At 38.7% G+C, this 27,391-nt stretch overlaps 39 non-coding genes across 39 annotated transcripts; all 39 read left to right on the plus strand.

Annotated features, from left to right (window-relative positions):
* Positions 1 to 81: 81 nt before the first annotated feature.
* On the plus strand, positions 82 to 163 carry TRNAS-CGA (transfer RNA serine (anticodon CGA)). The gene has a single exon. It is a non-coding gene; the product is annotated as a tRNA-Ser (tRNA).
* A 624-nt stretch (positions 164 to 787) lies between these two features.
* On the plus strand, positions 788 to 869 carry TRNAS-UGA (transfer RNA serine (anticodon UGA)). Its single transcript has one exon. It is a non-coding gene; the product is annotated as a tRNA-Ser (tRNA).
* A 624-nt stretch (positions 870 to 1,493) lies between these two features.
* On the plus strand, positions 1,494 to 1,575 carry TRNAS-CGA (transfer RNA serine (anticodon CGA)). The gene has a single exon. It is a non-coding gene; the product is annotated as a tRNA-Ser (tRNA).
* Positions 1,576 to 2,199: 624 nt separating this feature from the next.
* Positions 2,200 to 2,281, plus strand: TRNAS-UGA (transfer RNA serine (anticodon UGA)). Its single transcript has one exon. It is a non-coding gene; the product is annotated as a tRNA-Ser (tRNA).
* A 625-nt stretch (positions 2,282 to 2,906) lies between these two features.
* On the plus strand, positions 2,907 to 2,988 carry TRNAS-CGA (transfer RNA serine (anticodon CGA)). Its single transcript has one exon. It is a non-coding gene; the product is annotated as a tRNA-Ser (tRNA).
* A 624-nt stretch (positions 2,989 to 3,612) lies between these two features.
* Positions 3,613 to 3,694, plus strand: TRNAS-UGA (transfer RNA serine (anticodon UGA)). The gene has a single exon. It is a non-coding gene; the product is annotated as a tRNA-Ser (tRNA).
* Positions 3,695 to 4,318: 624 nt separating this feature from the next.
* On the plus strand, positions 4,319 to 4,400 carry TRNAS-UGA (transfer RNA serine (anticodon UGA)). The gene has a single exon. It is a non-coding gene; the product is annotated as a tRNA-Ser (tRNA).
* A 624-nt stretch (positions 4,401 to 5,024) lies between these two features.
* Positions 5,025 to 5,106, plus strand: TRNAS-CGA (transfer RNA serine (anticodon CGA)). The gene has a single exon. It is a non-coding gene; the product is annotated as a tRNA-Ser (tRNA).
* Positions 5,107 to 5,730: 624 nt separating this feature from the next.
* On the plus strand, positions 5,731 to 5,812 carry TRNAS-UGA (transfer RNA serine (anticodon UGA)). Its single transcript has one exon. It is a non-coding gene; the product is annotated as a tRNA-Ser (tRNA).
* A 625-nt stretch (positions 5,813 to 6,437) lies between these two features.
* TRNAS-CGA (transfer RNA serine (anticodon CGA)) lies at positions 6,438 to 6,519 on the plus strand. The gene has a single exon. It is a non-coding gene; the product is annotated as a tRNA-Ser (tRNA).
* A 624-nt stretch (positions 6,520 to 7,143) lies between these two features.
* Positions 7,144 to 7,225, plus strand: TRNAS-CGA (transfer RNA serine (anticodon CGA)). The gene has a single exon. It is a non-coding gene; the product is annotated as a tRNA-Ser (tRNA).
* Positions 7,226 to 7,850: 625 nt separating this feature from the next.
* On the plus strand, positions 7,851 to 7,932 carry TRNAS-CGA (transfer RNA serine (anticodon CGA)). Its single transcript has one exon. It is a non-coding gene; the product is annotated as a tRNA-Ser (tRNA).
* Positions 7,933 to 8,556: 624 nt separating this feature from the next.
* Positions 8,557 to 8,638, plus strand: TRNAS-UGA (transfer RNA serine (anticodon UGA)). The gene has a single exon. It is a non-coding gene; the product is annotated as a tRNA-Ser (tRNA).
* A 624-nt stretch (positions 8,639 to 9,262) lies between these two features.
* On the plus strand, positions 9,263 to 9,344 carry TRNAS-UGA (transfer RNA serine (anticodon UGA)). The gene has a single exon. It is a non-coding gene; the product is annotated as a tRNA-Ser (tRNA).
* Positions 9,345 to 9,969: 625 nt separating this feature from the next.
* On the plus strand, positions 9,970 to 10,051 carry TRNAS-CGA (transfer RNA serine (anticodon CGA)). Its single transcript has one exon. It is a non-coding gene; the product is annotated as a tRNA-Ser (tRNA).
* A 624-nt stretch (positions 10,052 to 10,675) lies between these two features.
* On the plus strand, positions 10,676 to 10,757 carry TRNAS-UGA (transfer RNA serine (anticodon UGA)). The gene has a single exon. It is a non-coding gene; the product is annotated as a tRNA-Ser (tRNA).
* Positions 10,758 to 11,382: 625 nt separating this feature from the next.
* TRNAS-CGA (transfer RNA serine (anticodon CGA)) lies at positions 11,383 to 11,464 on the plus strand. The gene has a single exon. It is a non-coding gene; the product is annotated as a tRNA-Ser (tRNA).
* Positions 11,465 to 12,088: 624 nt separating this feature from the next.
* TRNAS-CGA (transfer RNA serine (anticodon CGA)) lies at positions 12,089 to 12,170 on the plus strand. Its single transcript has one exon. It is a non-coding gene; the product is annotated as a tRNA-Ser (tRNA).
* Positions 12,171 to 12,794: 624 nt separating this feature from the next.
* Positions 12,795 to 12,876, plus strand: TRNAS-UGA (transfer RNA serine (anticodon UGA)). Its single transcript has one exon. It is a non-coding gene; the product is annotated as a tRNA-Ser (tRNA).
* Positions 12,877 to 13,498: 622 nt separating this feature from the next.
* TRNAS-CGA (transfer RNA serine (anticodon CGA)) lies at positions 13,499 to 13,580 on the plus strand. The gene has a single exon. It is a non-coding gene; the product is annotated as a tRNA-Ser (tRNA).
* Positions 13,581 to 14,204: 624 nt separating this feature from the next.
* TRNAS-CGA (transfer RNA serine (anticodon CGA)) lies at positions 14,205 to 14,286 on the plus strand. Its single transcript has one exon. It is a non-coding gene; the product is annotated as a tRNA-Ser (tRNA).
* Positions 14,287 to 14,910: 624 nt separating this feature from the next.
* TRNAS-UGA (transfer RNA serine (anticodon UGA)) lies at positions 14,911 to 14,992 on the plus strand. The gene has a single exon. It is a non-coding gene; the product is annotated as a tRNA-Ser (tRNA).
* Positions 14,993 to 15,615: 623 nt separating this feature from the next.
* On the plus strand, positions 15,616 to 15,697 carry TRNAS-CGA (transfer RNA serine (anticodon CGA)). Its single transcript has one exon. It is a non-coding gene; the product is annotated as a tRNA-Ser (tRNA).
* Positions 15,698 to 16,321: 624 nt separating this feature from the next.
* TRNAS-UGA (transfer RNA serine (anticodon UGA)) lies at positions 16,322 to 16,403 on the plus strand. Its single transcript has one exon. It is a non-coding gene; the product is annotated as a tRNA-Ser (tRNA).
* A 625-nt stretch (positions 16,404 to 17,028) lies between these two features.
* On the plus strand, positions 17,029 to 17,110 carry TRNAS-CGA (transfer RNA serine (anticodon CGA)). Its single transcript has one exon. It is a non-coding gene; the product is annotated as a tRNA-Ser (tRNA).
* Positions 17,111 to 17,734: 624 nt separating this feature from the next.
* TRNAS-CGA (transfer RNA serine (anticodon CGA)) lies at positions 17,735 to 17,816 on the plus strand. Its single transcript has one exon. It is a non-coding gene; the product is annotated as a tRNA-Ser (tRNA).
* A 624-nt stretch (positions 17,817 to 18,440) lies between these two features.
* TRNAS-UGA (transfer RNA serine (anticodon UGA)) lies at positions 18,441 to 18,522 on the plus strand. Its single transcript has one exon. It is a non-coding gene; the product is annotated as a tRNA-Ser (tRNA).
* Positions 18,523 to 19,144: 622 nt separating this feature from the next.
* Positions 19,145 to 19,226, plus strand: TRNAS-CGA (transfer RNA serine (anticodon CGA)). Its single transcript has one exon. It is a non-coding gene; the product is annotated as a tRNA-Ser (tRNA).
* A 623-nt stretch (positions 19,227 to 19,849) lies between these two features.
* TRNAS-CGA (transfer RNA serine (anticodon CGA)) lies at positions 19,850 to 19,931 on the plus strand. The gene has a single exon. It is a non-coding gene; the product is annotated as a tRNA-Ser (tRNA).
* Positions 19,932 to 20,555: 624 nt separating this feature from the next.
* TRNAS-UGA (transfer RNA serine (anticodon UGA)) lies at positions 20,556 to 20,637 on the plus strand. The gene has a single exon. It is a non-coding gene; the product is annotated as a tRNA-Ser (tRNA).
* A 622-nt stretch (positions 20,638 to 21,259) lies between these two features.
* On the plus strand, positions 21,260 to 21,341 carry TRNAS-UGA (transfer RNA serine (anticodon UGA)). Its single transcript has one exon. It is a non-coding gene; the product is annotated as a tRNA-Ser (tRNA).
* Positions 21,342 to 21,963: 622 nt separating this feature from the next.
* Positions 21,964 to 22,045, plus strand: TRNAS-CGA (transfer RNA serine (anticodon CGA)). The gene has a single exon. It is a non-coding gene; the product is annotated as a tRNA-Ser (tRNA).
* Positions 22,046 to 22,669: 624 nt separating this feature from the next.
* TRNAS-CGA (transfer RNA serine (anticodon CGA)) lies at positions 22,670 to 22,751 on the plus strand. The gene has a single exon. It is a non-coding gene; the product is annotated as a tRNA-Ser (tRNA).
* A 625-nt stretch (positions 22,752 to 23,376) lies between these two features.
* TRNAS-UGA (transfer RNA serine (anticodon UGA)) lies at positions 23,377 to 23,458 on the plus strand. The gene has a single exon. It is a non-coding gene; the product is annotated as a tRNA-Ser (tRNA).
* A 622-nt stretch (positions 23,459 to 24,080) lies between these two features.
* TRNAL-CAA (transfer RNA leucine (anticodon CAA)) lies at positions 24,081 to 24,162 on the plus strand. The gene has a single exon. It is a non-coding gene; the product is annotated as a tRNA-Leu (tRNA).
* A 624-nt stretch (positions 24,163 to 24,786) lies between these two features.
* TRNAS-CGA (transfer RNA serine (anticodon CGA)) lies at positions 24,787 to 24,868 on the plus strand. Its single transcript has one exon. It is a non-coding gene; the product is annotated as a tRNA-Ser (tRNA).
* Positions 24,869 to 25,492: 624 nt separating this feature from the next.
* Positions 25,493 to 25,574, plus strand: TRNAS-UGA (transfer RNA serine (anticodon UGA)). The gene has a single exon. It is a non-coding gene; the product is annotated as a tRNA-Ser (tRNA).
* A 625-nt stretch (positions 25,575 to 26,199) lies between these two features.
* On the plus strand, positions 26,200 to 26,281 carry TRNAS-CGA (transfer RNA serine (anticodon CGA)). Its single transcript has one exon. It is a non-coding gene; the product is annotated as a tRNA-Ser (tRNA).
* A 624-nt stretch (positions 26,282 to 26,905) lies between these two features.
* On the plus strand, positions 26,906 to 26,987 carry TRNAS-UGA (transfer RNA serine (anticodon UGA)). The gene has a single exon. It is a non-coding gene; the product is annotated as a tRNA-Ser (tRNA).
* The last annotated feature ends 404 nt before the right edge of the window (positions 26,988 to 27,391 follow it).

Raw genomic sequence — 27,391 nt, forward strand, 5'->3', positions numbered from 1 at the left:
GTGCATTGCAGTACATCAGGAATTTGCTGTGGGACACCTTGAAAACTTTCATACAGATTATTTGCACAAAGTTTGCAGTAAGTTTTTGTGGCCGAGTGGTTAAGGCGATGGACTCGAAATCCATTGGGGTCTCCCCGCGCAGGTTCGAATCCTTCCGACAACGAGAGCATTTTCGTCTTCTGATACAATTTTAGAAGTTAACCTTTAGTATTTCTTCCGTGTCAGTTTTATAAATAGGTGGCTTATATTGGTGTCATTATTGCCTCTTCACATATTTATTTTTGCTACCCCTTTCATGTCTTTGCTATACCTCTCTTCCTACATTAGCGATGGTGCAAACGCTTCAAAATATTACACCCTGGCTCTTTCAGTCATACCTGCATGTGTACTTGAAACTTACTTTACCAATGAAAGAAGCAAATAGAGAAATAGAACAAAAGTGCTTGCTGGATTAGGCCAGCACACTTCATAAAACTGCATTTTCTTTTTTATTCTCCCGTGTTACAAGCTTAACTGCTCCCTGTGTAATTTCTCTTAAATTGCTGTCCCAAGAAGATAATTTTATCTACAGGCTCTTTCTGTGTTTTTTCCCTAGTCTTTCTTTCCCTTTTCTTAGCTGTGTAACTGTTCCTTTACGTGCTCTATTTAGGCGCCATTAATCTCATTTGAGCTCCTTGTACCTGCTTGTTTGTATTGTTTTTAAAAAGTGCATTGCAGAACATCAGGAATTTGCTGTGGGACACCTTGAAAACTTTCATACAGATTATTTGCACAAAGCTTGCAGTAAGTTGTTGTGGCCGAGTGGTTAAGGCGATGGACTTGAAATCCATTGGGGTCTCCCCGCGCAGGTTCAAATCCTGCCGACAACGAGAGTATTTTCGTCTTCGGCTACAATTTTAGAAGTTAACCTTTAGTATTTCTTCCATGTCAGTTTTATAAATAGGTGGCTTATATTGGTGTCACTATTGCCTCTTCACATATTTATTTTTTGCTACCCCTTTCATGTCTTTGCCATACCTCTCTTCCTACATTAGCGATGGTGCAAACGCTTCAAAATATTATACCCTGGCTCTCAGTCATACCTGCATGTGCACTTGAAACTTACTTTACCAATTAAAGAAGCAAATAGAGAAATAGAACAAAAGTGCTTGCTGGATTAGGCAAACACACTTCATAAAAGTGCATTTTCTTTTTTATTCTCCCGTGTTACAAGCTTAACTGCTCCCTGTGTGATTTCTCTTAACCTGCTGTCCCAGGAAGATAATTTTATCTACAGGCTCTTTCTGTGTTTTTTCCCTAGTCTTTCTTTCCCTTTTCTTAGCTGTGTAACTGTTCCTTTACGTGCTCTATTTAGGCGCCATTAATCTCATTTGAGCTCCTTGTACCTGCTTGTTTGTATATTTTTTTAAAAAGTGCATTGCAGTACATCAGGAATTTGCTGTGGGACACCTTGAAAACTTTCATACAGATTATTTGCACAAAGATTGCAGTAAGTTGTTGTGGCCGAGTGGTTAAGGCGATGGACTCGAAATCCATTGGGGTCTCCCCGCGCAGGTTCGAATCCTGCCGACAACGAGAGTATTTTCGTCTTCGGCTACAATTATAGAAGTTATCCTTTAGTATTTCTTCCATGTCAGTTTTATAAATAGGTGGCTTATATTGGTGTCACTATTGCCTCTTCACATATTTATTTTTGCTACCCCTTTCATGTCTTTGCTATACCTCTCTTCCTACATTAGTGATGGTGCAAACGCTTCAAAATATTATACCCTGGCTCTCTCAGTCATACCTGCATGTGTACTTGAAACTTACTTTACCAATGAAAGAAGCAAATAGAGAAATAGAACAAAAGTGCTTGCTGGATTAGGCTAACACACTTCATAAAACTGCATTTTCTTTTGTATTCTCCCGTGTTACAAGCTTAACTGCTCCCTGTGAAATTTCTCTTAACCTGCTGTCCCAGGAAGATAATTTTATCTACAGGCTCTTTCTGTGTTTTTTCCCTAGTCTTTCTTTCCCTTTTCTTAGCTGTGTAACTGTTCCTTTACGTGCTCTATTTAGGCGCCATTAATCTCATTTGAGCTCCTTGTACCTGCTTTTTTGTATTGTTTTTAAAAAGTGCATTGCAGAACATCAGGAATTTGCTGTGGGACACCTTGAAAACTTTCATACAGATTATTTGCACAAAGCTTGCAGTAAGTTGTTGTGGCCGAGTGGTTAAGGCGATGGACTTGAAATCCATTGGGGTCTCCCCGCGCAGGTTCAAATCCTGCCGACAAAGAGAGTATTTTCGTCTTCGGCTACAATTTTAGAAGTTAACCTTTAGTATTTCTTCCATGTCAGTTTTATAAATAGGTGGCTTATATTGGTGTCACTATTGCCTCTTCACATATTTATTTTTGCTACCCCTTTCATGTCTTTGCTATACCTCTCTTCCTACATTAGTGATGGTGCAAACGCTTCAAAATATTATACCCTGGCTCTCTCAGTCATACCTGCATGTGTACTTGAAACTTACTTTACCAATGAAAGAAGCAAATAGAGAAATAGAACAAAAGTGCTTGCTGGATTAGGCTAACACACTTCATAAAACTGCATTTTCTTTTTTATTCTCCCGTGTTACAAGCTTAACTGCTCCCTGTGTGATTTCTCTTAACCTGCTGTCCCAGGAAGATAATTTTATCTACAGGCTCTTTCTGTGTTTTTTCCCTAGTCTTTCTTTCCCTTTTCTTAGCTGTGTAACTGTTCCTTTACGTGCTCTATTTAGGCGCCATTAATCTCATTTGAGCTCCTTGTACCTGCTTGTTTGTATATTTTTTTAAAAAGTGCATTGCAGTACATCAGGAATTTGCTGTGGGACACCTTGAAAACTTTCATACAGATTATTTGCACAAAGTTTGCAGTAAGTTGTTGTGGCCGAGTGGTTAAGGCGATGGACTCGAAATCCATTGGGGTCTCCCCGCGCAGGTTCGAATCCTGCCGACAACGAGAGTATTTTCGTCTTCGGCTACAATTATAGAAGTTATCCTTTAGTATTTCTTCCATGTCAGTTTTATAAATAGGTGGCTTATATTGGTGTCACTATTGCCTCTTCACATATTTATTTTTGCTACCCCTTTCATGTCTTTGCTATACCTCTCTTCCTACATTAGTGATGGTGCAAACGCTTCAAAATATTATACCCTGGCTCTCTCAGTCATACCTGCATGTGTACTTGAAACTTACTTTACCAATGAAAGAAGCAAATAGAGAAATAGAACAAAAGTGCTTGCTGGATTAGGCTAACACACTTCATAAAACTGCATTTTCTTTTTTATTCTCCCGTGTTACAAGCTTAACTGCTTCCTGTGTAATTTCTCTTAACCTGCTGTCCCAGGAAGATAATTTTATCTACAGGCTCTTTCTGTGTTTTTTCCCTAGTCTTTCTTTCCCTTTTCTTAGCTGTGTAACTGTTCCTTTACGTGCTCTATTGAGGCGCCATTAATCTCATTTGAGCTCCTTGTACCTGCTTTTTTGTATTGTTTTTAAAAAGTGCATTGCAGAACATCAGGAATTTGCTGTGGGACACCTTGAAAACTTTCATACAGATTATTTGCACAAAGTTTGCAGTAAGTTGTTGTGGCCGAGTGGTTAAGGCGATGGACTTGAAATCCATTGGGGTCTCCCTGCGCAGGTTCGAATCCTACCGACAACGAGAGTATTTTCGTCTTCGGCTACAATTATAGAAGTTATCCTTTAGTATTTCTTCCATGTCAGTTTTATTAATAGGTGGCTTATATTGGTGTCACTATTGCCTCTTCACATAGTTATTTTTGCTACCCCTTTTATGTCTTTGCTATACCTCTCTTCCTACATTAGTGATGGTGCAAACGCTTCAAAATATTATACCCTGGCTCTCTCAGTCATACCTGCATGTGTACTTGAAACTTACTTTACCAATGAAAGAAGCAAATAGAGAAATAGAACAAAAGTGCTTGCTGGATTAGGCTAACACACTTCATAAAACTGCATTTTCTTTTTTATTCTCCCGTGTTACAAGCTTAACTGCTCCCTGTGTAATTTCTCTTAACCTGCTGTCCCAGGAAGATAATTTTATCTACAGGCTCTTTCTGTGTTTTTTCCCTAGTCTTTCTTTCCCTTTTCTTAGCTGTGTAACTGTTCCTTTACGTGCTCTATTTAGGCGCCATTAATCTCATTTGAGCTCCTTGTACCTGCTTTTTTGTATTGTTTTTAAAAAGTGCATTGCAGAACATCAGGAATTTGCTGTGGGACACCTTGAAAACTTTCATACAGATTATTTGCACAAAGCTTGCAGTAAGTTGTTGTGGCCGAGTGGTTAAGGCGATGGACTTGAAATCCATTGGGGTCTCCCCGCGCAGGTTCAAATCCTGCCGACAACGAGAGTATTTTCGTCTTCGGCTAAGATTTTAGAAGTTAACCTTTAGTATTTCTTCCATGTCAGTTTTATAAATAGGTGGCTTATATTGGTGTCACTATTGCCTCTTCACATATTTATTTTTGCTACCCCTTTCATGTCTTTGCTATACCTCTCTTCCTACATTAGTGATGGTGCAAACGCTTCAAAATATTATACCCTGGCTCTCTCAGTCATACCTGCATGTGTACTTGAAACTTACTTTACCAATGAAAGAAGCAAATAGAGAAATAGAACAAAAGTGCTTGCTGGATTAGGCTAACACACTTCATAAAACTGCATTTTCTTTTTTATTCTCCCGTGTTACAAGCTTAACTGCTCCCTGTGTGATTTCTCTTAACCTGCTGTCCCAGGAAGATAATTTTATCTACAGGCTCTTTCTGTGTTTTTTCCCTAGTCTTTCTTTCCCTTTTCTTAGCTGTGTAACTGTTCCTTTACGTGCTCTATTTAGGCGCCATTAATCTCATTTGAGCTCCTTGTACCTGCTTGTTTGTATATTTTTTAAAAAGTGCATTGCAGTACATCAGGAATTTGCTGTGGGACACCTTGAAAACTTTCATACAGATTATTTGCACAAAGTTTGCAGTAAGTTGTTGTGGCCGAGTGGTTAAGGCGATGGACTCGAAATCCATTGGGGTCTCCCCGCGCAGGTTCGAATCCTGCCGACAACGAGAGTATTTTCGTCTTCGGCTACAATTATAGAAGTTATCCTTTAGTATTTCTTCCATGTCAGTTTTATAAATAGGTGGCTTATATTGGTGTCACTATTGCCTCTTCACATATTTATTTTTGCTACCCCTTTCCTGTCTTTGCTATACCTCTCTTCCTACATTAGTGATGGTGCAAACGCTTCAAAATATTATACCCTGGCTCTCTCAGTCATACCTGCATGTGTACTTGAAACTTACTTTACCAATGAAAGAAGCAAATAGAGAAATAGAACAAAAGTGCTTGCTGGATTAGGCTAACACACTTCATAAAACTGCATTTTCTTTTTTATTCTCCCGTGTTACAAGCTTAACTGCTTCCTGTGTAATTTCTCTTAACCTGCTGTCCCAGGAAGATAATTTTATCTACAGGCTCTTTCTGTGTTTTTTCCCTAGTCTTTCTTTCCCTTTTCTTAGCTGTGTAACTGTTCCTTTACGTGCTCTATTTAGGCGCCATTAATCTCATTTGAGCTCCTTGTACCTGCTTTTTTGTATTGTTTTTAAAAAGTGCATTGCAGAACATCAGGAATTTGCTGTGGGACACCTTGAAAACTTTCATACAGATTATTTGCACAAAGCTTGCAGTAAGTTGTTGTGGCCGAGTGGTTAAGGCGATGGACTTGAAATCCATTGGGGTCTCCCCGCGCAGGTTCAAATCCTGCCGACAACGAGAGTATTTTCGTCTTCGGCTACAATTTTAGAAGTTAACCTTTAGTATTTCTTCCATGTCAGTTTTATAAATAGGTGGCTTATATTGGTGTCACTATTGCCTCTTCACATATTTATTTTTGCTACCCCTTTCATGTCTTTGCTATACCTCTCTTCCTACATTAGTGATGGTGCAAACGCTTCAAAATATTATACCCTGGCTCTCTCAGTCATACCTGCATGTGTACTTGAAACTTACTTTACCAATGAAAGAAGCAAATAGAGAAATAGAACAAAAGTGCTTGCTGGATTAGGCTAACACACTTCATAAAACTGCATTTTCTTTTTTATTCTCCCGTGTTACAAGCTTAACTGCTCCCTGTGTGATTTCTCTTAACCTGCTGTCCCAGGAAGATAATTTTATCTACAGGCTCTTTCTGTGTTTTTTCCCTAGTCTTTCTTTCCCTTTTCTTAGCTGTGTAACTGTTCCTTTACGTGCTCTATTTAGGCGCCATTAATCTCATTTGAGCTCCTTGTACCTGCTTGTTTGTATATTTTTTTAAAAAGTGCATTGCAGTACATCAGGAATTTGCTGTGGGACACCTTGAAAACTTTCATACAGATTATTTGCACAAAGTTTGCAGTAAGTTGTTGTGGCCGAGTGGTTAAGGCGATGGACTCGAAATCCATTGGGGTCTCCCCACGCAGGTTCGAATCCTTCCGACAACGAGAGTATTTTCGTCTTCTGATACAATTTTAGAAGTTAACCTTTAGTATTTCTTCCGTGTCAGTTTTATAAATAGGTGGCTTATATTGGTGTCATTATTGCCTCTTCACATATTTATTTTTGCTACCCCTTTCATGTCTTTGCTATACCTCTCTTCCTACATTAGCGATGGTGCAAACGCTTCAAAATATTACACCCTGGCTCTCTCAGTCATACCTGCATGTGTACTTGAAACTTACTTTACCAATGAAAGAAGCAAATAGAGAAATAGAACAAAAGTGCTTGCTGGATTAGGCCAGCACACTTCATAAAACTGCATTTTCTTTTTTATTCTCCCGTGTTACAAGCTTAACTGCTCCCTGTGTAATTTCTCTTAACCTGCTGTCCCAGGAAGATAATTTTATCTACAGGCTCTTTCTGTGTTTTTTCCCTAGTCTTTCTTTCCCTTTTCTTAGCTGTGTAACTCTTCCTTTACGTGCTCTATTTAGGCGCCATTAATCTCATTTGAGCTCCTTGTACCTGCTTGTTTGTATTGTTTTTAAAAAGTGCATTGCAGAACATCAGGAATTTGCTGTGGGACACCTTGAAAACTTTCATACAGATTATTTGCACAAAGCTTTCAGTAAGTTGTTGTGGCCGAGTGGTTAAGGCGCTGGACTCGAAATCCATTGGGGTCTCCCCGCGCAGGTTCGAATCCTGCTGACAATGAGAGTATTTTCGTCTTCGGCTACAATTTTAGAAGTTAACCTTTAGTATTTCTTCCATGTCAGTTTTATAAATAGGTGGCTTATATTGGTGTCACTATTGCCTCTTCACATATTTATTTTTGCTACCCCTTTCATGTCTTTGCTATACCTCTCTTCCTACATTAGTGATGGTGCAAACGCTTCAAAATATTATACCCTGGCTCTCTCAGTCATACCTGCATGTGTACTTGAAACTTACTTTACCAATGAAAGAAGCAAATAGAGAAATAGAACAAAAGTGCTTGCTGGATTAGGCTAACACACTTCATAAAACTGCATTTTCTTTTTTATTCTCCCGTGTTACAAGCTTAACTGCTCCCTGTGTGATTTCTCTTAACCTGCTGTCCCAGGAAGATAATTTTATCTACAGGCTCTTTCTGTGTTTTTTCCCTAGTCTTTCTTTCCCTTTTCTTAGCTGTGTAACTGTTCCTTTACGTGCTCTATTTAGGCGCCATTAATCTCATTTGAGCTCCTTGTACCTGCTTGTTTGTATATTTTTTTAAAAAGTGCATTGCAGTACATCAGGAATTTGCTGTGGGACACCTTGAAAACTTTCATACAGATTATTTGCACAAAGTTTGCAGTAAGTTGTTGTGGCCGAGTGGTTAAGGCGATGGACTCGAAATCCATTGGGGTCTCCCCGCGCAGGTTCGAATCCTGCCGACAACGAGAGTATTTTCGTCTTCGGCTACAATTATAGAAGTTATCCTTTAGTATTTCTTCCATGTCAGTTTTATAAATAGGTGGCTTATATTGGTGTCACTATTGCCTCTTCACATATTTATTTTTGCTACCCCTTTCATGTCTTTGCTATACCTCTCTTCCTACATTAGTGATGGTGCAAACGCTTCAAAATATTATACCCTGGCTCTCTCAGTCATACCTGCATGTGTACTTGAAACTTACTTTACCAATGAAAGAAGCAAATAGAGAAATAGAACAAAAGTGCTTGCTGGATTAGGCTAACACACTTCATAAAACTGCATTTTCTTTTTTATTCTCCCGTGTTACAAGCTTAACTGCTTCCTGTGTAATTTCTCTTAACCTGCTGTCCCAGGAAGATAATTTTATCTACAGGCTCTTTCTGTGTTTTTTCCCTAGTCTTTCTTTCCCTTTTCTTAGCTGTGTAACTGTTCCTTTACGTGCTCTATTGAGGCGCCATTAATCTCATTTGAGCTCCTTGTACCTGCTTTTTTGTATTGTTTTTAAAAAGTGCATTGCAGAACATCAGGAATTTGCTGTGGGACACCTTGAAAACTTTCATACAGATTATTTGCACAAAGTTTGCAGTAAGTTGTTGTGGCCGAGTGGTTAAGGCGATGGACTTGAAATCCATTGGGGTCTCCCCGCGCAGGTTCGAATCCTACCGACAACAAGAGTATTTTCGTCTTCGGCTACAATTATAGAAGTTATCCTTTAGTATTTCTTCCATGTCAGTTTTATTAATAGGTGGCTTATATTGGTGTCACTATTGCCTCTTCACATAGTTATTTTTGCTACCCCTTTTATGTCTTTGCTATACCTCTCTTCCTACATTAGTGATGGTGCAAACGCTTCAAAATATTATACCCTGGCTCTCTCAGTCATACCTGCATGTGTACTTGAAACTTACTTTACCAATGAAAGAAGCAAATAGAGAAATAGAACAAAAGTGCTTGCTGGATTAGGCTAACACACTTCATAAAACTGCATTTTCTTTTTTATTCTCCCGTGTTACAAGCTTAACTGCTCCCTGTGTAATTTCTCTTAACCTGCTGTCCCAGGAAGATAATTTTATCTACAGGCTCTTTCTGTGTTTTTTCCCTAGTCTTTCTTTCCCTTTTCTTAGCTGTGTAACTGTTCCTTTACGTGCTCTATTTAGGCGCCATTAATCTCATTTGAGCTCCTTGTACCTGCTTTTTTGTATTGTTTTTAAAAAGTGCATTGCAGAACATCAGGAATTTGCTGTGGGACACCTTGAAAACTTTCATACAGATTATTTGCACAAAGCTTGCAGTAAGTTGTTGTGGCCGAGTGGTTAAGGCAATGGACTTGAAATCCATTGGGGTCTCCCCGCGCAGGTTCAAATCCTGCCGACAACGAGAGTATTTTCGTCTTCGGCTAAGATTTTAGAAGTTAACCTTTAGTATTTCTTCCATGTCAGTTTTATAAATAGGTGGCTTATATTGGTGTCACTATTGCCTCTTCACATATTTATTTTTGCTACCCCTTTCATGTCTTTGCTATACCTCTCTTCCTACATTAGTGATGGTGCAAACGCTTCAAAATATTATACCCTGGCTCTCTCAGTCATACCTGCATGTGTACTTGAAACTTACTTTACCAATGAAAGAAGCAAATAGAGAAATAGAACAAAAGTGCTTGCTGGATTAGGCTAACACACTTCATAAAACTGCATTTTCTTTTTTATTCTCCCGTGTTACAAGCTTAACTGCTCCCTGTGTGATTTCTCTTAACCTGCTGTCCCAGGAAGATAATTTTATCTACAGGCTCTTTCTGTGTTTTTTCCCTAGTCTTTCTTTCCCTTTTCTTAGCTGTGTAACTGTTCCTTTACGTGCTCTATTTAGGCGCCATTAATCTCATTTGAGCTCCTTGTACCTGCTTGTTTGTATATTTTTTTAAAAAGTGCATTGCAGTACATCAGGAATTTGCTGTGGGACACCTTGAAAACTTTCATACAGATTATTTGCACAAAGTTTGCAGTAAGTTGTTGTGGCCGAGTGGTTAAGGCGATGGACTCGAAATCCATTGGGGTCTCCCCGCGCAGGTTCGAATCCTGCCGACAACGAGAGTATTTTCGTCTTCGGCTACAATTATAGAAGTTATCCTTTAGTATTTCTTCCATGTCAGTTTTATAAATAGGTGGCTTATATTGGTGTCACTATTGCCTCTTCACATATTTATTTTTGCTACCCCTTTCATGTCTTTGCTATACCTCTCTTCCTACATTAGTGATGGTGCAAACGCTTCAAAATATTATACCCTGGCTCTCTCAGTCATACCTGCATGTGTACTTGAAACTTACTTTACCAATGAAAGAAGCAAATAGAGAAATAGAACAAAAGTGCTTGCTGGATTAGGCTAACACACTTCATAAAACTGCATTTTCTTTTTTATTCTCCCGTGTTACAAGCTTAACTGCTTCCTGTGTAATTTCTCTTAACCTGCTGTCCCAGGAAGATAATTTTATCTACAGGCTCTTTCTGTGTTTTTTCCCTAGTCTTTCTTTCCCTTTTCTTAGCTGTGTAACTGTTCCTTTACGTGCTCTATTTAGGCGCCATTAATCTCATTTGAGCTCCTTGTACCTGCTTTTTTGTATTGTTTTTAAAAAGTGCATTGCAGAACATCAGGAATTTGCTGTGGGACACCTTGAAAACTTTCATACAGATTATTTGCACAAAGCTTGCAGTAAGTTGTTGTGGCCGAGTGGTTAAGGCGATGGACTTGAAATCCATTGGGGTCTCCCCGCGCAGGTTCAAATCCTGCCGACAACGAGAGTATTTTCGTCTTCGGCTACAATTTTAGAAGTTAACCTTTAGTATTTCTTCCATGTCAGTTTTATAAATAGGTGGCTTATATTGGTGTCACTATTGCCTCTTCACATATTTATTTTTGCTACCCCTTTCATGTCTTTGCTATACCTCTCTTCCTACATTAGTGATGGTGCAAACGCTTCAAAATATTATACCCTGGCTCTCTCAGTCATACCTGCATGTGTACTTGAAACTTACTTTACCAATGAAAGAAGCAAATAGAGAAATAGAACAAAAGTGCTTGCTGGATTAGGCTAACACACTTCATAAAACTGCATTTTCTTTTTTATTCTCCCGTGTTACAAGCTTAACTGCTCCCTGTGTGATTTCTCTTAACCTGCTGTCCCAGGAAGATAATTTTATCTACAGGCTCTTTCTGTGTTTTTTCCCTAGTCTTTCTTTCCCTTTTCTTAGCTGTGTAACTGTTCCTTTACGTGCTCTATTTAGGCGCCATTAATCTCATTTGAGCTCCTTGTACCTGCTTGTTTGTATATTTTTTTAAAAAGTGCATTGCAGTACATCAGGAATTTGCTGTGGGACACCTTGAAAACTTTCATACAGATTATTTGCACAAAGTTTGCAGTAAGTTGTTGTGGCCGAGTGGTTAAGGCGATGGACTCGAAATCCATTGGGGTCTCCCCACGCAGGTTCGAATCCTTCCGACAACGAGAGTATTTTCGTCTTCTGATACAATTTTAGAAGTTAACCTTTAGTATTTCTTCCGTGTCAGTTTTATAAATAGGTGGCTTATATTGGTGTCATTATTGCCTCTTCACATATTTATTTTTGCTACCCCTTTCATGTCTTTGCTATACCTCTCTTCCTACATTAGCGATGGTGCAAACGCTTCAAAATATTACACCCTGGCTCTCTCAGTCATACCTGCATGTGTACTTGAAACTTACTTTACCAATGAAAGAAGCAAATAGAGAAATAGAACAAAAGTGCTTGCTGGATTAGGCCAGCACACTTCATAAAACTGCATTTTCTTTTTTATTCTCCCGTGTTACAAGCTTAACTGCTCCCTGTGTAATTTCTCTTAACCTGCTGTCCCAGGAAGATAATTTTATCTACAGGCTCTTTCTGTGTTTTTTCCCTAGTCTTTCTTTCCCTTTTCTTAGCTGTGTAACTCTTCCTTTACGTGCTCTATTTAGGCGCCATTAATCTCATTTGAGCTCCTTGTACCTGCTTGTTTGTATTGTTTTTAAAAAGTGCATTGCAGAACATCAGGAATTTGCTGTTGGACACCTTGAAAACTTTCATACAGATTATTTGCACAAAGCTTTCAGTAAGTTGTTGTGGCCGAGTGGTTAAGGCGCTGGACTCGAAATCCATTAGGGTCTCCCCGCGCAGGTTCGAATCCTGCTGACAATGAGAGTATTTTCGTCTTCGGCTACAATTTTAGAAGTTAACCTTTAGTATTTCTTCCATGTCAGTTTTATAAATAGGTGGCTTATATTCTTGTCACTATTGCCTCTTCACATATTTATTTTTGCTACCCCTTTCATGTCTTTGCTATACCTCTCTTCCTACATTAGTGATGGTGCAAACGCTTCAAAATATTATACCCTGGCTCTCTCAGTCATACCTGCATGTGTACTTGAAACTTACTTTACCAATGAAAGAAGCAAATAGAGGAATAGAACAAAAGTGCTTGCTGGATTAGGCAAACACACTTCATAAAACTGCATTTTCTTTTTTATGCTCCCGTGTTACAAGCTTAACTGCTCCCTGTGTAATTTCTCTTAACCTGCTGTCCCAGGAAGATAATTTTATCTACAGGCTCTTTCTGTGTTTTTTCCCTAGTCTTTCATTCCCTTTTCTTAGCTGTGTAACTGTTCCTTTACGTGCTGTATTTAGGCGCCATTAATCTCATTTGAGCTCCTTGTACCTGCTTTTTTGTATTGTTTTTAAAAAGTGCATTGCAGAACATCAGGAATTTGCTGTGGGACACCTTGAAAACTTTCATACAGATTATTTGCACACATCTTGCAGTAAGTTGTTGTGGCCGAATGGTTAAGATGATGGACTTGAAATCTATTGGGGTCTCCCCGCGCAGGTTCAAATCCTGCTGACAACGAGAGTATTTTCGTCTTCGGCTACAATTTTAGAAGTTAACCTTTAGTATTTCTTCCATGTCAGTTTTATAAATAGGTGGCTTATATTGGTGTCACTATTGCCTCTTCACATATTTATTTTTGCTACCCCTTTCATGTCTTTGCCATACCTCTCTTCCTACATTAGCGATGGTGCAAACGCTTCAAAATATTATACCCTGGCTCTCAGTCATACCTGCATGTGCACTTGAAACTTACTTTACCAATAAAAGAAGCAAATAGAGAAATAGAAATAAAGTGCTTGCTGGATTAGGCAAACACACTTCATAAAAGGGCATTTTCTTTTTTATTCTCCCGTGTTACAAGCCTAACTGCTCCCTGTATAATTTCTCTTAACCTGCTGTCCCAGGAAGATAATTTTATCTACAGGCTCTTTCTGTGTTTTTTCCCTAGGCTTTCTTTCCCTTTTCTTAGCTGTGTAACTGTTCCTTTACGTGCTCTATTTAGGCACCATTAATCTAATTTGAGCTCCTTGTACCTGCTTGTTTGTATTGTTTTTAAAAAGTGCATTGCAGAACATCAGGAATTTGCTGTGGGACACCTTAAAAACTTTCATACAGATTTTTTGCACAAAGTTTACAGTAAGTTGTTGAGGCCGAGTGGTTAAGGCGATGGACTCGAAATCCATTGGGGTCTCCCCACGCAGGTTCGAATCCTTCCGACAACGAGAGTATTTTCGTCTTCTGATACAATTTTAGAAGTTAACCTTTAGTATTTCTTCCGTGTCAGTTTTATAAATAGGTGGCTTATATTGGTGTCATTATTGCCTCTTCACATATTTATTTTTGCTACCCCTTTCATGTCTTTGCTATACCTCTCTTCCTACATTAGCGATGGTGCAAACGCTTCAAAATATTACACCCTGGCTCTCTCAGTCATACCTGCATGTGTACTTGAAACTTACTTTACCAATGAAAGAAGCAAATAGAGAAATAGAACAAAAGTGCTTGCTGGATTAGGCCAGCACACTTCATAAAACTGCATTTTCTTTTTTACTCTCCCGTGTTAGAAGCTTAACTGCTCCCTGTGTAATTTCTCTTAACCTGCTGTCCCAGGAAGATAATTTTATCTACAGGCTCTTTCTGTGTTTTTTCCCTAGTCTTTCTTTCCCTTTTCTTAGCTGTGTAACTCTTTCTTTACGTGCTCTATTTAGGCGCCATTAATCTCATTTGAGCTCCTTGTACCTGCTTTTTTGTATTGTTTTTAAAAAGTGCATTGCAGAACATCAGGAATTTGCTGTGGGACACCTTGAAAACTTTCATACAGATTATTTGCACAAAGCTTACAGTAAGTTGTTGTGGCCGAGTGGTTAAGGTGCTGGACTCGAAATCCATTGGGGTCTCCCCGCGCAGGTTCGAATCCTGCTGACGACGAGAGTATTTTCGTCTTCGGCTACAATTTTAGAAGTTAACCTTTAGTATTTCTTCCATGTCAGTTTTATAAATAGGTGGCTTATATTCTTGTCACTATTGCCTCTTCACATATTTATTTTTGCTACCCCTTTCATGTCTTTGCTATACCTCTCTTCCTACATTAGTGATGGTGCAAACGCTTCAAAATATTATACCCTGGCTCTCTCAGTCATACCTGCATGTGTACTTGAAACTTACTTTACCAATGAAAGAAGCAAATAGAGGAATAGAACAAAAGTGCTTGCTGGATTAGGCAAACACACTTCATAAAACTGCATTTTCTTTTTTATTCTCCCGTGTTACAAGCTTAACTGCTCCCTGTGTAATTTCTCTTAACCTGCTGTCCCAGGAAGATAATTTTATCTACAGGCTCTTTCTGTGTTTTTTTCCTAGTCTTTCATTCCCTTTTCTTAGCTGTGTAACTGTTCCTTTACGTGCTGTATTTAGGCGCCATTAATCTCATTTGAGCTCCTTGTACCTGCTTTTTTGTATTGTTTTTAAAAAGTGCATTGCAGAACATCAGGAATTTGCTGTGGGACACCTTGAAAACTTTCATACAGATTATTTGCACAAATCTTGCAGTAAGTTGTTGTGGCCGAATGGTTAAGATGATGGACTTGAAATCCATTGGGGACTCCCCGCGCAGATTCAAATCCTGCCGACAACGAGAGTATTTTCGTCTTCGGCTACAATTTTAGAAGTTAACCTTTAGTATTTCTTCCATGTCAGTTTTATAAATAGGTGGCTTATATTGGTGTCACTATTGCCTCTTCACATATTTATTTTTGCTACCCCTTTCATGTCTTTGCCATACCTCTCTTCCTACATTAGCGATGGTGCAAACGCTTCAAAATATTATACCATGGTTCTCAGTCATACCTGCATGTGCACTTGAAACTTACTTTACCAATAAAAGAAGCAAATAGAGAAATAGAAATAAAGTGCTTGCTGGATTAGGCAAACACACTTCATAAAAGGGCATTTTCTTTTTTATTCTCCCGTGTTACAAGCTTAACTGCTCCCTGTATAATTTCTCTTAACCTGCTGTCCCAGGAAGATAATTTTATCTACAGGCTCTTTCTGTGTTTTTTCCCTAGTCTTTCTTTCCCTTTTCTTAGCTGTGTAACTGTTCCTTTACGTGCTCTATTTAGGCGCCATTAATCTCATTTGAGCTCCTTGTACCTGCTTGTTTGTATATTTTTTTAAAAAGTGCATTGCAGTACATCAGGAATTTGCTGTGGGACACCTTGAAAACTTTCATACAGATTATTTGCACAAAGTTTGCAGTAAGTTGTTGTGGCCGAGTGGTTAAGGCGATGGACTCGAAATCCATTGGGGTCTCCCCGCGCATGTTCGAATCCTGCCGACAACGAGAGTATTTTCGTCTTCGGCTACAATTATAGAAGTTATCCTTTAGTATTTCTTCCATGTCAGTTTTATAAATAGGTGGCTTATATTGGTGTCACTATTGCCTCTTCACATATTTATTTTTGCTACCCCTTTCATGTCTTTGCTATACCTCTCTTCCTACATTAGTGATGGTGCAAACGCTTCAAAATATTATACCCTGGCTCTCTCAGTCATACCTGCATGTGTACTTGAAACTTACTTTACCAATGAAAGAAGCAAATAGAGAAATAGAACAAAAGTGCTTGCTGGATTAGGCTAACACACTTCATAAAACTGCATTTTCTTTTTTATTCTCCCGTGTTACAAGCTTAACTGCTTCCTGTGTAATTTCTCTTAACCTGCTGTCCCAGGAAGATAATTTTATCTACAGGCTCTTTCTGTGTTTTTTCCCTAGTCTTTCTTTCCCTTTTCTTAGCTGTGTAACTGTTCCTTTACGTGCTCTATTTAGGCGCCATTAATCTCATTTGAGCTCCTTGTACCTGCTTTTTTGTATTGTTTTTAAAAAGTGCATTGCAGAACATCAGGAATTTGCTGTGGGACACCTTGAAAACTTTCATACAGATTATTTGCACAAAGCTTCCAGTAAGTTGTTGTGGCCGAGTGGTTAAGGCGATGGACTTGAAATCCATTGGGGTCTCCCCGCGCAGGTACAAATCCTGCCGACAACGAGAGTATTTTCGTCTTCGGCTACAATTTTAGAAGTTAACCTTTAGTATTTCTTCCATGTCAGTTTTATAAATAGGTGGCTTATATTGGTGTCACTATTGCCTCTTCACATATTTATTTTTGCTACCCCTTTCATGTCTTTGCTATACCTCTCTTCCTACATTAGTGATGGTGCAAACGCTTCAAAATATTATACCCTGGCTCTCTCAGTCATACCTGCATGTGTACTTGAAACTTACTTTACCAATGAAAGAAGCAAATAGAGAAATAGAACAAAAGTGCTTGCTGGATTAGGCTAACACACTTCATAAAACTGCATTTTCTTTTTTATTCTCCCGTGTTACAAGCTTAACTGCTCCCTGTGTGATTTCTCTTAACCTGCTGTCCCAGGAAGATAATTTTATCTACAGGCTCTTTCTGTGTTTTTTCCCTAGTCTTTCTTTCCCTTTTCTTAGCTGTGTAACTGTTCCTTTACGTGCTCTATTTAGGCGCCATTAATCTCATTTGAGCTCCTTGTACCTGCTTGTTTGTATATTTTTTTAAAAAGTGCATTGCAGTACATCAGGAATTTGCTGTGGGACACCTTGAAAACTTTCATACAGATTATTTGCACAGAGTTTGCAGTAAGTTGTTGTGGCCGAGTGGTTAAGGCGATGGACTCGAAATCCATTGGGGTCTCCCCACGCAGGTTCGAATCCTTCCGACAACGAGAGTATTTTCGTCTTCTGATACAATTTTAGAAGTTAACCTTTAGTATTTCTTCCGTGTCAGTTTTATAAATAGGTGGCTTATATTGGTGTCATTATTGCCTCTTCACATATTTATTTTTGCTACCCCTTTCATGTCTTTGCTATACCTCTCTTCCTACATTAGCGATGGTGCAAACGCTTTAAAATATTACACCCTGGCTCTCTCAGTCATACCTGCATGTGTACTTGAAACTTACTTTACCAATGAAAGAAGCAAATAGAGGAATAGAACAAAAGTGCTTGCTGGATTAGGCAAACACACTTCATAAAACTGCATTTTCTTTTTTATTCTCCCGTGTTACAAGCTTAACTGCTCCCTGTGTAATGTCTCTTAACCTGCTGTCCCAGGAAGATAATTTTATCTACAGGCTCTTTCTGTGTTTTTTCCCTAGTCTTTCTTTCCCTTTTCTTAGCTGTGTAACTCTTCCTTTACGTGCTCTATTTAGGCGCCATTAATCTCATTTGAGCTCCTTGTACCTGCTTGTTTGTATTGTTTTTAAAAAGTGCATTGCAGAACATCAGGAATTTGCTGTGGGACACCTTGAAAACTTTCATACAGATTATTTGCACAAAGCTTTCAGTAAGTTGTTGTGGCCGAGTGGTTAAGGCGCTGGACTCGAAATCCATTGGGGTCTCCCCGCGCAGGTTCGAATCCTGCTGACAACAAGAGTATTTTCGTCTTCGGCTACAATTTTAGAAGTTAACCTTTAGTATTTCTTCCATGTCAGTTTTATAAATAGGAGGCTTATATTCTTGTCACTATTGCCTCTTCACATATTTATTTTTGCTACCCCTTTCATGTCTTTGCTATACCTCTCTTCCTACATTAGTGATGGTGCAAACGCTTCAAAATATTATACCCTGGCTCTCTCAGTCATACCTGCATGTGTACTTGAAACTTACTTTACCAATGAAAGAAGCAAATAGAGGAATAGAACAAAAGTGCTTGCTGGATTAGGCAAACACACTTCATAACACTGCATTTTCTTTTTTATGCTCCCGTGTTACAAGCTTAACTGCTCCCTGTGTAATTTCTCTTAACCTGCTGTCCCAGGAAGATAATTTTATCTACAGGCTCTTTCTGTGTTTTTTCCCTAGTCTTTCATTCCCTTTTCTTAGCTGTGTAACTGTTCCTTTACGTGCTGTATTTAGGCGCCATTAATCTCATTTGAGCTCCTTGTACCTGCTTTTTTGTATTGTTTTTAAAAAGTGCATTGCAGAACATCAGGAATTTGCTGTGGGACACCTTGAAAACTTTCATACAGATTATTTGCACAAATCTTGCAGTAAGTTGTTGTGGCCGAATGGTTAAGATGATGGACTTGAAATCCATTGGGGTCTCCCCGCGCAGGTTCAAATCCTGCCGACAACGAGAGTATTTTCGTCTTCGGCTACAATTTTAGAAGTTAACCTTTAGTATTTCTTCCATGTCAGTTTTATAAATAGGTGGCTTATATTGGTGTCACTATTGCCTCTTCACATATTTATTTTTGCTACCCCTTTCATGTCTTTGCCATACCTCTCTTCCTACATTAGCGATGGTGCAAACGCTTCAAAATATTATACCCTGGCTCTCAGTCATACCTGCATGTGCACTTGAAACTTACTTTACCAATAAAAGAAGCAAATAGAGAAATAGAAATAAAGTGCTTGCTGGATTAGGCAAACACACTTCATAAAAGGGCATTTTCTTTTTTATTCTCCCGTGTTACAAGCCTAACTGCTCCCTGTATAATTTCTCTTAACCTGCTGTCCCAGGAAGATAATTTTATCTACAGGCTCTTTCTGTGTTTTTACCCTAGGCTTTCTTTCCCTTTTCTTAGCTGTGTAACTGTTCCTTTACGTGCTCTATTTAGGCACCATTAATCTAATTTGAGCTCCTTGTACCTGCTTGTTTGTATTGTTTTTAAAAAGTGCATTGCAGAACATCAGGAATTTGCTGTGGGACACCTTGAAAACTTTCATACAGATTTTTTGCATAAAGTTTACAGTAAGTTGTTGAGGCCGAGTGGTTAAGGTGATGGACTCGAAATCCATTGGGGTCTCCCCATGCAGGTTTGAATCCTTCCGACAACGAGAGTATTTTCGTCTTCTGATACAATTTTAGAAGTTAACCTTTAGTATTTCTTCCGTGTCAGTTTTATAAATAGGTGGCTTATATTGGTGTCATTATTGCCTCTTCACATATTTATTTTTGCTACCCCTTTCATGTCTTTGCTATACCTCTCTTCCTACATTAGCGATGGTGCAAACGCTTCAAAATATTACACCCTGGCTCTCTCAGTCATACCTGCATGTGTACTTGAAACTTACTTTACCAATGAAAGAAGCAAATAGAGAAATAGAACAAAAGTGCTTGCTGGATTAGGCCAGCACACTTCATAAAACTGCATTTTCTTTTTTATTCTCCCGTGTTACAAGCTTAACTGCTCCCTGTGTAATTTCTCTTAACCTGCTGTCCCAGGAAGATAATTTTATCTACAGGCTCTTTCTGTGTTTTTCCCTAGTCTTTCTTTCCCTTTTCTTAGCTGTGTAACTCTTCCTTTACGTGCTCTATTTAGGCGCCATTAATCTCATTTGAGCTCCTTGTACCTGCTTGTTTGTATTGTTTTTAAAAAGTGCATTGCAGAACATCAGGAATTTGCTGTGGGACACCTTGAAAACTTTCATACAGATTATTTGCACAAAGCTTACAGTAAGTTGTTGTGGCCGAGTGGTTAAGGCGCTGGACTCGAAATCCATTGGGGTCTCCCCGCGCAGGTTCGAATCCTGCTGACAACGAGAGTATTTTCGTCTTCGGCTACAATTTTAGAAGTTAACCTTTAGTATTTCTTCCATGTCAGTTTTATAAATAGGTGGCTTATATTCTTGTCACTATTGCCTCTTCACATATTTATTTTTACTACCCCTTTCATGTCTTTGCTATACCTCTCTTCCTACATTAGTGATGGTGCAAACGCTTCAAAATATTATACCCTGGCTCTCTCAGTCATACCTGCATGTGTACTTGAAACTTACTTTACCAATGAAAGAAGCAAATAGAGGAATAGAACAAAAGTGCTTGCTGGATTAGGCAAACACACTTCATAAAACTGCATTTTCTTTTTTATTCTCCCGTGTTACAAGCTTAACTGCTCCCTGTGTAATTTCTCTTAACCTGCTGTCCCAGGAAGATAATTTTATCTACAGGCTCTTTCTGTGTTTTTTTCCTAGTCTTTCATTCCCTTTTCTTAGCTGTGTAACTGTTCCTTTACGTGCTGTATTTAGGCGCCATTAATCTCATTTGAGCTCCTTGTACCTGCTTTTTTGTATTGTTTTTAAAAAGTGCATTGCAGAACATCAGGAATTTGCTGTGGGACACCTTGAAAACTTTCATACAGATTATTTGCACAAATCTTGCAGTAAGTTGTTGTGGCCGAATGGTTAAGATGATGGATTTGAAATCCATTGGGGACTCCCCGCGCAGATTCAAATCCTGCCGACAACGAGAGTATTTTCGTCTTCGGCTACAATTTTAGAAGTTAACCTTTAGTATTTCTTCCATGTCAGTTTTATAAATAGGTGGCTTATATTGGTGTCACTATTGCCTCTTCACATATTTATTTTTGCTACCCCTTTCATGTCTTTGCCATACCTCTCTTCCTACATTAGCGATGGTGCAAACGCTTCAAAATATTATACCCTGGTTCTCAGTCATACCTGCATGTGCACTTGAAACTTACTTTACCAATAAAAGAAGCAAATAGAGAAATAGAAATAAAGTGCTTGCTGGATTAGGCAAACACACTTCATAAAAGGGCATTTTCTTTTTTATTCTCCCGTGTTACAAGCTTAACTGCTCCCTGTATAATTTCTCTTAACCTGCTGTCCCAGGAAGATAATTTTATCTACAGGCTCTTTCTGTGTTTTTTCCCTAGGCTTTCTTTCACTCTTCTTAGCTGTGTAACTGTTCCTTTACGTGCTCTATTTAGGCGCCATTAATCTCATTTGAGCTCCTTGTACCTGCTTTTTTGTATTGTTTTTAAAAAGTGCATTGCAGAACATCAGGAATTTGCTGTGGGAAACCTTGAAAACTTTCATACAGATTATTTGCACAAAGCTTGCAGTAAGTTGTTGTGGCCGAGTGGTTAAGGCGATGGACTTGAAATCCATTGGCGTCTCCCTGCGCAGGTTCAAATCCTGCCGACAACGAGAGTATTTTCGTCTTCGGCTACTATTTTAGAAGTTAACCTTTAGTATTTCTTCCATGTCAGTTTTATAAATAGGTGGCTTATATTGGTGTCACTATTGCCTCTTCACATATTTATTTTTGCTACCCCTTTCATGTCTTTGCCATACCTCTCTTCCTACATTAGCGATGGTGCAAACGCTTCAAAATATTATACCCTGGCTCTCAGTCATACTTGCATGTGCACTTGAAACTTACTTTACCAATAAAAGAAGCAAATAGAGAAATAGAAATAAAGTGCTTGCTGGATTAGGCAAACACACTTCATAAAAGGGCATTTTCTTTTTTATTCTCCTGTGTTACAAGCCTAACTGCTCCCTGTATAATTTCTCTTAACCTGCTGTCCCAGGAAGATAATTTTATCTACAGGCTCTTTCTGTGTTTTTTCCCTAGGCTTTCTTTCCCTTTTCTTAGCTGTGTAACTGTTCCTTTACGTGCTCTATTTAGGCGCCATTAATCTAATTTGAGCTCCTTCTACCTGCTTGTTTGTATTGTTTTTAAAAAGTGCATTGCAGAACATCAGGAATTTGCTGTCGGACACCTTGAAAACTTTCATACAGATTATTTGCACAAAGCTTACAGTAAGTTGTTGTGGCCGAGTGGTTAAGGCGATGGACTCGAAATCCATTGGGGTCTCCCCGCGCAGGTTCGAATCCTTCCGACAACGAGAGTATTTTCGTCTTCTGATACAATTTTAGAAGTTAACCTTTAGTATTTCTTCCATGTCAGTTTTATAAATAGGTGGCTTATATTGGTGTCATTATTGCCTCTTCACATATTTATTTTTGCTACCCCTTTCATGTCTTTGCTATACCTCTCTTCCTACATCAGCGCAGGTGCAAGCGCTTCAAATTATTATACCCTTGCTCTCTCAGTCATACCTGCATGTGCACTTGAAACTTACTTTACCAATAAAAGAAGCAAATAGAGAAATAGAACAAACGTGCTTGCTGGATTAGGCAAACACACTTCATAAAAGTGCATTTTCTTTTTATTCTCCCGTGTTACAAGCTTAACTGCTCCCTGAGTGATTTCTCTTAACCTGCTGTCCCAGGAAGATAATTTTATCTACAGGCTCTTTCTGTGTTTTTTCCCTAGGCTTTCTTTCCCTTTTCTTAGCTGTGTAACTGTTCCTTTACGTGCTCTATTTAGGCGCCATTAATCTCATTTGAGCTCCTTGTACCTGCTTGTTTGTATATTTTTTTAAAAAGTGCATTGCAGTACATCAGGAATTTGCTGTGGGACACCTTGAAAACTTTCATACAGATTATTTGCACAAAGTTTGCAGTAAGTTGTTGTGGCCGAGTGGTTAAGGCGATGGACTCGAAATCCATTGGGGTCTCTCCGCGCAGGTTCGAATCCTGCCGACAATGAGTGTATTTTCGTCTTCGGCTACAATTATAGAAGTTATCCTTTAGTATTTCTTCCATGTCAGTTTTATAAATAGGTGGCTTATATTGGTGTCACTATTGCCTCTTCACATATTTATTTTTGCTACCCCTTTCATGTCTTTGCTATACCTCTCTTCCTACATTAGTGATGGTGCAAACGCTTCAAAATATTATACCCTGGCTCTCTCAGTCATACCTGCATGTGTACTTGAAACTTACTTTACCAATGAAAGAAGCAAATAGAGAAATAGAACAAAAGTGCTTGCTGGATTAGGCAAACACACTTCATAAAACTGCATTTTCTTTTTTATTCTCCCGTGTTACAAGCTTAACTGCTCCCTGTGTAATTTCTCTTAACCTGCTGTCCCAGGAAGATAATTTTATCTACAGGCTCTTTCTGTGTTTTTTCCCTAGTCTTTCTTTCCCTTTTCTTAGCTGTGTAACTGTTCCTTTACGTGCTCTATTTAGGCGCCATTAATCTCATTTGAGCTCCTTGTACCTTCTTTTTTGTATTGTTTTTAAAAAAGTGCATTGCAGAACATCAGGAATTTGCTGTGGGACACCTTGAAAACTTTCATACAGATTATTTGCACAAAGCTTGCAGTAAGTTGTTGTGGCCGAGTGGTTAAGGCGATGGACTTGAAATCCATTGGGGTCTCCCCGCGCAGATTCAAATCCTGCCGACAACGAGAGTATTTTCGTCTTCGGCTACAATTTTAGAAGTTAACCTTTAGTATTTCTTCCATGTCAGTCTTATAAATAGGTGGCTTATATTGGTGTCACTATTGCCTCTTCACATATTTATTTTTGCTACCCCTTTCATGTCTTTGCCATACCTCTCTTCCTACATTAGCGATGGTGCAAACGCTTCAAAATATTATACCCTGGCTCTCAGTCATACCTGCATGTGCACTTGAAACTTACTTTACCAATAAAAGAAGCAAATAGAGAAATAGAAATAAAGTGCTTGCTGGATTAGGCAAACACACTTCATAAAAGGGCATTTTCTTTTTTATTCTCCCGTGTTACAAGCCTAACTGCTCCCTGTATAATTTCTCTTAACCTGCTGTCCCAGGAAGATAATTTTATCTACAGGCTCTTTCTGTGTTTTTTCCCTAGGCTTTCATTCCCTTTTCTTAGCTGTGTAACTGTTCCTTTACGTGCTCTATTTAGGCGCCATTAATCTCATTTGAGCTCCTTGTACCTGCTTGTTTGTATTGTTTTTAAAAAGTGCATTGCAGAACATCAGGAATTTGCTGTGGGACACCTTGAAAACTTTCATACAGATTATTTGCACAAAGCTTACAGTAAGTTGTTGTGGCTGAGTGGTTAAGGCGATGGACTCAAAATCCATTGGGGTCTCCCCGCGCAGGTTCGAATCCTGCTGACAACGAGAGTATTTTCGTCTTCGGCTACAATTTTAGAAGTTAACCTTTAGTATTTCTTCCATGTCAGTTTTATAAATAGGTGGCTTATATTCTTGTCACTATTGCCTCTTCACATATTTATTTTTGCTACCCCTTTCATGTCTTTGCTATACCTCTCTTCCTACATTAGTGATGATGCAAACGCTTCAAAATATTATACCCTGGCTCTCTCAGTCTTACCTGCATGTGTACTTGAAACTTACTTTACCAATGAAAGAAGCAAATAGAGAAATAGAACAAAAGTGCTTGCTGGATTAGGCGAACACACTTCATAAAACTGCATTTTCTTTTTTATTCTCCCGTGTTACAAGCTTAACTGCTCCCTGTGTAATTTCTCTTAACCTGCTGTCCCAGGAAGATAATTTTATCTACAGGCTCTTTCTGTGTTTTTTCCCTAGTCTTTCATTCCCTTTTCTTAGCTGTGTAACTGTTCCTTTACGTGCTGTATTTAGGCGCCATTAATCTCATTTGAGCTCCTTGTACCTGCTTTTTTGTATTGTTTTTAAAAAGTGCATTGCAGAACATCAGGAATTTGCTGTGGGACACCTTGAAAACTTTCATACAGATTATTTGCACAAAGCTTGCAGTAAGTTGTTGTGGCCGAGTGGTTAAGGGGATGGACTCGAAATGCATTGGGCTCTCCCCGCGCAGGTTCGAATCCTGCCGACAACGAGAGTATTTTCGTCTTCGGCTACAATTTTAGAAGTTAACCTTTAGTATTTCTTCCATGTCAGTTTTATAAATAGGTGGTTTATATTGGTGTCAGTATTGCCTCTTCACATAATTATTTTTGCTACCCCTGTCATGTCTTTGCTATACCTCTCTTCCTACATTAGCGATGGTGCAAACGATTCAAAATATTATACCCTGGCTTTCTCAGTCATACCTGCATGTGTACTTGAAACTTACTTTACCAATGAAAGAAGCAAATAGAGAAATAGAACAAAAGTGCTTGCTGGATTAGGCAAACACACTTCATAAAACCGCATTTTCTTTTTTATTCTCCCGTGTTACAAGCTTAACTGCTCCCTGTGTAATTTCTCTTAACCTGCTGTCCCAGGAAGATAATTTTATCTACAGGCTCTTTCTGTGTTTTTTCCCTAGTCTTTCTTTCCCTTTTCTTAGCTGTGTAACTGTTCCTTTACGTGCTCTATTTAGGCGCCATTAATCTCATTTGAGCTCCTTGTACCTGCTTGTTTGTATTGTTTTTAAAAAGTGCATTGCAGAACATCAGGAATTTGCTTTGGGACAACTTGAAAACTTCCATACAGATTATTTGCACAAAGCTTACAGTAAGTTGTTGTGGCCGAGTGGTTAAGGTGATGGACTTGAAATCCATTGGGGTCTCCCCGTGCATGTTCGAATCCTGCCGACAACGAGAGTATTTTCGTCTTCTGATCCAATTTTAGAAGTTAACCTTTAGTATTTCTTCCATGTCAGTTTTATAAATAGGTAGCTTATATTGGTGTCACTATTTTCTCTTCATATATTTAATTTTTGCTACCCCTTTCATGTCTTTGCTATACCTCTCTTCCTACATTAGCGATGGTGCAAACGCTTCAAAATATTATACCCTGGCTCTCTCAGTCATACCTGCATGTGTACTTGAAACTTACTTTACCAATGAAAGAAGCAAATAGAGAAATAGAACAAAAGTGCTTGCTGGATTAGGCAAACACACTTCATAAAACTGCATTTTCTTTTTTATTCTCCCGTGTTACAAGCTTAACTGCTCCCTGTGTAATTTCTCTTAACCTGCTGTCCCAGGAAGATAATTTTATCTACAGTCTCTTTCTGTGTTTTTTCCCTAGACTTTCTTTCCCTTTTCTTAGCTGTGTAACTGTTCCTTTACGTGCTGTATTTAGGCGCCATTAATCTCATTTGAGCTCCTTGTACCTGCTTGTTTGTATTGTTTTTAAAAAGTGCATTGCAGAACATCAGGAATTTGCTGTGGGACACCTTGAAAACTTTCATACAGATTATTTGCACAATGCTTGCAGTAAGTTGTTGTGGCCGAGTGGTTAAGGCGAAGGACTCGAAATCAATTGGGGTCTCCCCGCGCAGGTTCAAATCCTGCGGACGACAAGAGTATTTTCGTCTTCTGATACAATTTTAGAAGTTAACCTTTAGTATTTCTTCCATGTCAGTTTTATAAATAAGTAGCTTATATTGGTGTCTCTATTTCCTCTTCATATATTTATTTTTGCTACCCCTTTCATGTCTTTGCTATACCTCTCTTCCTACATTAGCGATGGTGCAAACGCTTCAAAATATTATACCCTGGCTTTCTCAGTCATACCTGCATGTGTACTTGAAACTTACTTTACCAATGAAAGAAGCAAATAGAGAAATAGAACAAAAGTGCTTGCTGGATTAGGCAAACACACTTCATAAAACTGCATTTTCTTTTTTATTCTCCCGTGTTACAAGCTTAACTGCTCCCTGTGTAATTTCTCTTAACCTGCTGTCCCAGGAAGATAATTTTATCTACAGGCTCTTTCTGTGTTTTTTCCCTAGTCTTTCTTTCCCTTTTCTTAGCTGTGTAACTGTTCCTTTACGTGCTCTATTTAGGCGCCATTAATCTCATTTGAGCTCCTTGTACCTGCTTGTTTGTATTGTTTTTTAAAAGTGCATTGCAGAACATCAGGAATTTGCTTTGGGACAACTTGAAAACTTCCATACAGATTATTTGCACAAAGCTTACGGTAAGTTGTTGTGGCCGAGTGGTTAAGGTGATGGACTTGAAATCCATTGGGGTCTCCCCGCGCAGGTTCGAATCCTGCCGACAACGAGAGTATTTTCGTCTTCTGATCCAATTTTAGAAGTTAACCTTTAGTATTTCTTCCATGTCAGTTTTATAAATAGGTAGCTTATATTGGTGTCACTATTTTCTCTTCATATTTTTAATTTTTGCTACCCCTTTCATGTCTTTGCTATACCTCTCTTCCTACATTAGCGATGGTGCAAACGCTTCAAAATATTATACCCTGGCTCTCTCAGTCATACCTGCATGTGTACTTGAAACTTACTTTACCAATGAAAGAAGCAAATAGAGAAATAGAACAAAAGTGCTTGCTGGATTAGGCAAACACACTTCATAAAACTGCATTTTCTTTTTTATTCTCCCGTGTTACAAGCTTAACTGCTCCCTGTGTAATTTCTCTTAACCTGCTGTCCCAGGAAGATAATTTTATC

Source organism: Lissotriton helveticus, chromosome 12, assembly GCF_964261635.1.
Source record: "Lissotriton helveticus chromosome 12, aLisHel1.1, whole genome shotgun sequence".
Taxonomy (NCBI): domain Eukaryota; kingdom Metazoa; phylum Chordata; class Amphibia; order Caudata; family Salamandridae; genus Lissotriton; species Lissotriton helveticus.